A 7,964-nucleotide genomic window follows, 5' to 3' on the forward strand; every position below is an offset into this window, starting at 1 on the left:
AGGGGCTGTAAAACGATGTAAACACAAACTCAAAGCACACGACATATTCGTTGTAGTTTTACAACCACATTGTAGCATTAAGTTATTATGTTGAGGATTTTATTTATTTATTCCCAGTTATTGTTTGTGTTTACATTTGGCCATTCACTGTTCATTAACCAATTCCCATTCCTTTATATATAAAGTATAACTTTACACCTTTTGTTTTGCTAATATTGTTTAAATTGGAAGTTAAGGTTTTCAGTTCAGTAGTAGCCTAGCCTATTATACATAAAAAAGGAAGTGAATAAAAATATTTGCCATATCATAAATCACACCCATATTTTTAATTGTAGCCCAACTCTTTACTCTTTTAATTTGTTAGTATTACATTAATTAACATGAACTAACAGTTTAAATAACTTTAAAGCATTTTTGATGTCAATGTTAATTTCAACATTTACTAATAGGCTATATTAAAAAGTTGCATATGTTAATAGCCTATTATTTATTAGACCTGAGCTAACTTAAAAATTAACAATGAAGAGTTTTATTTTTATGATTAGTTTACTTTAACAAAGATGAATAAATACTGTTAAAAATGTATTGCTCATTGTTAGATAATAACTTATGTTAACAAATGGGACCTTATAACAAAATGTTACATGTTTTATTAAACATTTTAACAGTTAGTTTATACCAGGTTTTCTGAAGTGCAAAACAAGATTTGTACAGTAGTGAACATATCACAAGTACTCAGTAACAAAACAGATACTTGTAGTCCTGAACACCCGAAGAAATAATTATAAGAATAAAAGTATTACAAACCTTCCTTTTCTGTTCCTGGCTGTGAGTAGCTCCAGCTGGTCTCTGCTTTTAGGTATCACTCTGGAGTCCAAAAGGAACAACCATAAAAATAATTTCAGACCAGCATTAGCTGTTTCAGCAGGGCCATGCATAGACATTTTGAGGGGCAGTGGCCCAAACCAAAAAAGGGGCACTAGGTGGTGGGTGCTTGCTAGTACAAATTATACAGTTATTAGAAATATGCAGTTAAAAAGAAAACAGCACACTCTGTAATAATTTCAGACTTTATTGTAGGTGTTTTGATAAGAGTGGTCTCTCCCTCACTCTCTGAACCTGCTTCTGCCTAATCTTCAATGGAAGTGGGGGAGAGTGGGGTAAGTTGAGCCACTAGGTAAATTGACCCACCCCCTGTTTCTTGGCAACTGTTTATTATTACTGTCATGTGACCATGTATCGTGGAACCACCCATTATTTCTGCCAGACTGTGAATAGAAGAAACACATTGGAGGAATGGAAGGCACTCATTTACTTTACAAATTGATTTTGGCTTGTCAAAATAAAATGTTAGCACAACAGATGTAATGGTTGTAACATCAAAGCAAATTTATCCAGGTCTAAAAATATTTATGATACATATAGGTGATTTAGCAACATATAAAACCATCCGAATCATGTAGCTAAATATTAGCCTGAACTGCAACAGTAGCTATTTTCTTCCAAAATGGGAACTATGGAGCAAATTGAGCCAAATGCTTTGGGGTAAATTGAGTCAGCATTTTGACTTATCCCACCATAAGGCAATGTTAAGATAAAACTATGAATTATAAACTGGTATTTTAATGTGATGTTACTGGTTTAGTTTATCATACATATTTTATATTTGATAGGGACAATGTACAAGTGAACCAAATCCTTCTCTGATAAGAACCAGAAAATGCTTTTCCTCGCATTATAATCAGATATATCTTTCCACCTGTAGGCCAACAAACTCTCTGTTTAGACTATTTTTAGGAAGGCTCCAACTTTAGTGTTCAACATATTGTTTCAGAAATGTAAACAATTAAATACTTAAATTTAAACTTCATTTGGTTGGTTTTATGTTGTTAAAGTTAATTTCATGAAAAGAAATATGACTGTTTGTAAAAGGAAATTTTTTAATTAGTTTTTTTCAATTATTAGATGTTTTTTGTAGTTGCTCACCAGGTTTGCACACATTTCATGAATGATTGTGATCCACTCCTCTTTACAGATCCTCTCTAAATCCTTAAGGTTTCTTGACTGGTTTCTTGGGTCATTTGGCAACTCAAAGTTTCAGCTCCCTTCACAGATTTTCTACAGGATTGAGGTCTAGTGACTGGCTAAGCCACTTCATGACCTTAATGTGCTTCTTCTTGAGCCACTCTTTTGTTGCCTTGGCGGTGTGTTTTGGGTCATTGTTATGCTGAAAGACCCATCCATGACCCATCTTCAGTGTTCTGGCTGAAGGAAGCAGGTTCTCATCCAAGATTTAACAATACATGGCCCGTCCATTTGCCCCTCAATGTGGCGAAGTTGTCCTGTACCCTAAGCAGAAAAACATAATGTTTCCACCTCCGTACTTGACTGTAGGGATGATGTTCTTGGGTTCATAGTCAGCATTTCTCTTCCTCCAAGCACCAGAGCTCAATCTGGTCTCATCTGACCACAACTCTTTCTCCCAAGCCTTCTCTGAATCATTTAAATGTTCTTTGGCAAACTTTAAACGGGCCTGTACATGTGCCGCCTTGAGCAGGGGACCTTGTTCGATATCAGTCCATTGCAGCGGAGTGTGTTACCAATGGTTTGCTTGGTGACTGTGTTCCCAACTGTCTTAAGATCATTAACAAGCTCATCCTGTGTAGTTCAGGGCTGATTCCTCACCTTTCTCATGATCATCCTTACCTCATGAGGCAAGATTCTGCACAGATCTGCAGACCGAGGCTGATTGATAGTTGTTTTGTATTTCTTCCATTTCCGAATAATCACACCAACAGTTGTCTCCTTCTCCGCAAGCTTCTTGCTGATGGCCTTGCAGCCCATTTAAGCCTTGTGCAGATCTACAATCTTGTCTTTGACATCCTTTGACAGCTCTTTGGTCTTGCTCATGGTGGTGGAAGAGGTTGGAATGGAAGATACAGATTGTATGGACAGTTGTCTCATTCACCGAAATGAGATGATTAACTTCTTAAAGTGACAGGACTAATCTGTGTTCCACATGGACACATACCCAATCTGTGGGAGCCAGAATTCTTGAGGTTGGTAGGGGATCAAATACTTATTTCACTCACTGAAATGCATAGCAGTTTCTGACCTTTATATACTGAGTTTTTTTCTGGATTTTATGGTTGATATTCTGTCTCTATCTGTTGAAATAAACCTAACATAAAAATTACAGATCCTTAATTTCTTTGTAAGTGGGCAAACTTACAAAATCATTAGCGGATCAAATAAATATTTTCCCCATAGTACATTCTGATAATTTAAAATGATTAAGAAAGCAGCGCACGCTCTGTCAGCTGTGCTGCACAGATGCACTGTTTTCGTTCAAATCAAAGCGTAAGCAAAGAATAGCGTACACAGTTTGCTTTCAGCGGATGTTCTCCAAAATCATGCTACGGTGATGCGTAGAGACACAGAGGAGACAAATTGTTGAATAAAGCTGTTACTTTAGTTTTCTTTGCGTACATAAAGTATTCTCGTCGATTCATAACGTTACAGTTGAACCACTGATGGCAGATGGATTATTCTGACAATGTCTTTCATACTTTCTGGACCTTGACAGTGCAATTTACTTGGCAGTCTATGGGACAGTCACAAGCCGCCCGGTTTTCATCCAAAATTTGTTCAATTGTGTTCCGAAAACAAATTAAGCTTTTATGGGTTTGGAACGACATAGGGGTAAGTGATTAATGAAAAAAAAATTCATTTTGGAGTGGAGTAAAAAATTAAATGGAGAACATGTGATTAATGAAAAAAAAAAATCATTTTGGAGTGGAGTAAAAAATTAACTGAAGAACATGGTTTGCAGTTTAATCAGCAGAAGTCAGCTTCAGTACCCTCGATGGAGCTTGTAGGCCGCTCTGTGTCATCATTGAGCTGGTCAGCAAAAATCTGATTGGTCTCTATTTTAAACCACAAAATAATCCTGCAATGTGCAGGTAAAGTGCATAATCAGTATATGTAAAGAGAATGTATACACAGGAATTTTAAACAAGATATCAGTTTGGTTAACTTGTTCTCTTTAGCCCCTTCTGGTATTTTCTGGAACTACATGGTGGTAAAAAGCATTTTACTCCACTGACACCCATTCAAAAGCTTGTGCTCTAAATAAGTAAATTTCAATGTGTTTACTTGGCAGCTGCCACAGAAATTAACTGAAATGCTAAGGGTTAGATTCTCTAGATATTATAGACATCCATACCTTGAGCAGACCTGAACCCAAAATGACTGCATGCACAGGATGCATTTATGTAGGGTTCTAATTGGCTTAAATGTTGTGGAATTCCAAAAAACTGAAATGTGACTGTTGGTCAAAAATATTGTGTTTGTATTTTTTACAATTTTAAATTGCTAATTTGACAATAATGTAAAATAAAATGTACTTTGTTAGTTTATAACATTTGCATTTCACAGTAAACAATAAACTGATTAGCTCCTTTAGCTGGGTGGGATTCAGAGGCATTGATTTATTTTTCTGCTGGTGGTTCCATAACAGGTTTTTTTTTCAGGGTTTGTTTTAGTTCTCTTGATTCTCCTCTTCAATGATGCTGCTGCCACTATATTCATTACTTGACATTACTTGAAAAAGTAGCAGCACTGCTACTAATGAAAGAGATGCTGGTGTTAACTGAAGTTTTTGTTTTAATTATAATCCTGTCAATTAGAAAAAAAATGCAAAGCCAGGTTCTAATAATGAGGCATTGTGTGTATTACAACCTGATGGGAGATCCAGAAATCAGAGAACTTCCCAATCAATTTTTTGATTGGTTAAAATTATGGGCAATATCTTATAATAGTTGCTCGGCCATTTAATATATGTTGGGACTGCAGTAGCCATATATAGCAGCACAATTTTCTTACATTTATATTTTCATATACATTTTTAAACACAGTTGTGGGGCAATGCCATTTTTACATTGATTATGCAAGGCTTCTGGTGTGAGCCTCTTCCAATTATTTTAGCTCTACAAAAACAGTCTGTTATGCTGCTTGATGTTCCAAACTGGTATTTTTTATTTTTAAATTTGTTATTGTAATGAATTTGACTTATCATTATACCACAAATTACTTTAGCATTTCCTGCACTTTCTTCTTTTGTTATTTAGCTTAGCGGCTAATAAATCAGAAGTCTTGCACATTCACAGGAAATAGCTTACTTCTTTGTTGAAATATAATGTGGATATGAGTGACCCGTCTCTGCTGTAATGTTTTTGTAAATTAAAATAATTTTAATTTAACCCATAATCTCAGGGTGACTGATGCTTATTTGAATTCACTTTCTAAGAATGCACCCTAAGTAAGTGCAAAACAATAAAGCAATATATGACAAAAGGTTTTATTATTATTATTATTATTTCATTCTGAAATATCATTGGACCAATACACCATTTCATGTATATTGACTATAACATGTGAATTTGTGTGACTTACTTTAGAGAGAGATATATATATAGGCTATATATAGGTTTATAATATATAGGCTAATGATAAGTCTCAAGGAAAACAATGATCATAAAACATCAAGTCAAGGTGTGCTTAGTTTTACTTTCTTCAGAGTCACACCCCATTTTCACATTTCACATAGATAAACTGATTGTTGCTGAAGTGTTTTAATATATATATATATATATATATATATATATATATATATATATATATATTCATTGTAAAACATATTGTGACATTTGAGCCACCAATCAATTGACTGTATCTGCTCTTTACAAATTCTACAGTAGTACATGATACTCACCCTCAAATAGTTTGAATGGTATCGACTGACTTCCGTATTTTACAGTATTATGAAGGTCAATGAGGACCATTTGTTTACTCACATTCTTCAAAATATCTTCTTTTGTGTTCAGCAGAAGAAAGAAAGTCATTGAGGGTGATTAAATGATGACAGAATTTTCCTTTCTGGGTGAACTATCCCTTTAGGTCTGTGTGTTTATGTTATGATAAAATAGGACACAAACACCGAACATATATTGTATATTTAATATAAAGAATACAAATCGAATATTGTGTAGTTGATTTATTGTGTCCTTTGTTTATTGGTATTAAATTCAAGGTAAAATATCTCAATGATACCTCAACTCCCTTTATGTTTATCCCTCAAAATAATCTTGAATTAGAGATATATTTACAGCCTACTTACAGCACAGCTGCATAATAAGCTGCAAATGTCACACAATGGCAATGAATCAGTCTCCTGTAGAGGGCGTAAAAGCTTCATTCATGAAACTCACTATTTCTCAACTGCAAAAGTGCAGAGGAGTTGCATAAATTTTCCTCATACTTAATATTTTATTTAATTGAGCTTTGAGCTTCCTGTGTAATATATTTCCATTAAGAAACTGACCAAGCTGCAGCAGATTTTGAATCCTTAGGGTATTCGTGTGTAAATATGTTTTGTAATTTGCAATAAGAACAAAAGAGTTCACGGTGGTAAAATTAGATGTTATAACAATATATTTAGCATAATTGTAATCCATCTTCATGGCAAAGGTTCTCATCCTCAAAAAAAACAAAAAAACAAAAAAAAAAACATGAATTACCTTTGAGACAGAGTTGTACTTTCTATAGTCTGCACATTTAGACACAATTTCCAAACCAGTTTTATGAATGCACACCATTTCATTGGCCACTGCTGTTGAAATGGTATTAAGTATTGGAAGATATTACTAAACATTTGAGATAATTTGTGTTTCTCTTAGTCCTACATGAATGAATTGCACCACGTGTTCTCCTAGGAGACAATGACTCATAAAGGCTGTTGCAAACTACAAATGTCTTGTTCTGTGTGCATATTTGTGTTTATGAGCCAGCATAAATGTGAGGAAATAAAGATGTTAGTTATCCCTCTCATAACTTTAATATGAAGTCTGTTTCTGACATTTGAAGGTCAGTGTTCAAGTGCCACTATACAGGCCAATTCATTAGTCTCCGTTCTATGAGGAGAGGGTTATAGGTAGAAGAAAATGGAACTGAAGACTCAATCTCAAGCCTGTTAGTACTGCAGAAGCAGTTTGCCTTAGGGCTATATCACACCTAAAGATCAAACAAGTGCTGTATCTGCTCACAAATGCACAGACTTATTTTGGAATAAATCTAATGCTCAATGTTTGTTTAAAATGCAAGAGATTTATTTTCTGCTTAGGCAAGGCAAGGCATGGCAAGGCAAGGCAAGGCAAGTTTATTTATATAGCACATTTCGTACACAATGGTAATTCAAAGTGCTTTACATAAAAGAAAGTAAAATAGTAATGAAGAAAAATTAAATGAATTTTTTAAAATGAATTTAAAACAGTAAGAAATGAATTTAAAACAGTAAGAAAATGATTTTACATAAAATTAAATAAAAAAAAAACAGTAAAAATATATATTGCAATCAGTTCAGACATTGCAATTGCACAGCTAAACAGATGAGTTTTAAGTCTAGATTTAAATGTGACCAGTGTTTTAGCACATCTGATCTCTTCTGGAAGCTGATTCCAACTGCGGGCGGCATAATAACTAAAGGAGGACTCCCCTTGTTTTGTGTGAACCCTTGGTATTTCTAACTGACTCGATCCTAGTGATCTGAGTGGTCTGTTAGGTTTATATTCAGTGAGCACATCTGCAATATATTTCGGTCCTAGGTCATTTAGTGACTTATATACGAGTAAAAGTACTTTAAAATCAATCCTAAATGTAACTGGAAGCCAGTGTAAGGACCTGAGGACTGGTGTGATATGCTCATATTTTCTGGTTCTAGTCAGAATCCTGGCAGCAGCGTTCTGGATGAGCTGCAGCTGTCTAATGGTCTTTTTGGGAAGGCCGGTGAGGAGCCCATTACAATAGTCCACCCTGCTGGTGATGAAGGCATGAACAAGTTTTTCCAAGTCTTGGCTGGAAACAAAAGATCTAATTCTTGCAATGTTTTTTAAATGATAGTATGCTGA

Source organism: Carassius carassius, chromosome 12, assembly GCF_963082965.1.
Source record: "Carassius carassius chromosome 12, fCarCar2.1, whole genome shotgun sequence".
NCBI lineage: Eukaryota > Metazoa > Chordata > Actinopteri > Cypriniformes > Cyprinidae > Carassius > Carassius carassius.